General features: G+C 36.5%; 1 protein-coding gene across 1 annotated transcript in view; it reads left to right on the top strand.

The window, feature by feature from the left end:
• Positions 1-538, top strand: part of LOC104744791 (SAC3 family protein B-like) — an 11,786-nt gene that overhangs the window by 3,148 nt on the left and 8,100 nt on the right. The gene's annotated exons all lie outside the window — the stretch shown is intronic.

Genomic DNA, 538 nt, shown 5'->3' with positions numbered 1-538 from the left:
TTTTTTTTTTTTTTTTGCAGTCGGTCAGATTTTCTTCCTGATCAGAATTTGGGATCTTCTCGAAGAAATCAACCACCAGTATCAGGTTTTGAGAATGGCAACTTGGCAGATGATTTTCAGCCGCCATCTAGCCAACCTTGGATGTAAGCTTTTTTATTGTCAGTGTCATAATTTTTTCATCCCTCCCTCTCTTTTTGTTGTTGGATTTAATTTTTTTATAAGGTCATAAAATATATCACAAGTTGCGGTGTTTTTATGGATAGGAATTTGAACCATACTTGTTTATTTTGCATTTTGTGCTGATTATTACGCTATTGTCTCACTGACTTTTGAAAANAAGAAAGTAGAATGTGATGGAATGCTATAAGTTTTTCTGCCTAGTACACGAGGGCTTACTATGGCAGTGACTTTGAAGCTCCAAAGAGTTCATTGTCGCCGGAATGACCTTATAAGCTTTAGCAAGCAAGCTGCTGGATTGTTCTTGATGAGTTAGCTGAATTTGACCTGTTGCATTTTTTTCCTCTCAGGCCTACTTTAA

This window comes from Camelina sativa, chromosome 15 (genome assembly GCF_000633955.1).
Source record: "Camelina sativa cultivar DH55 chromosome 15, Cs, whole genome shotgun sequence".
Classification (NCBI taxonomy): Eukaryota; Viridiplantae; Streptophyta; class Magnoliopsida; order Brassicales; family Brassicaceae; genus Camelina; species Camelina sativa.
Note: the sequence above shows the minus strand (reverse complement) of the source record. Positions and strands in the feature narration are given on the sequence as shown.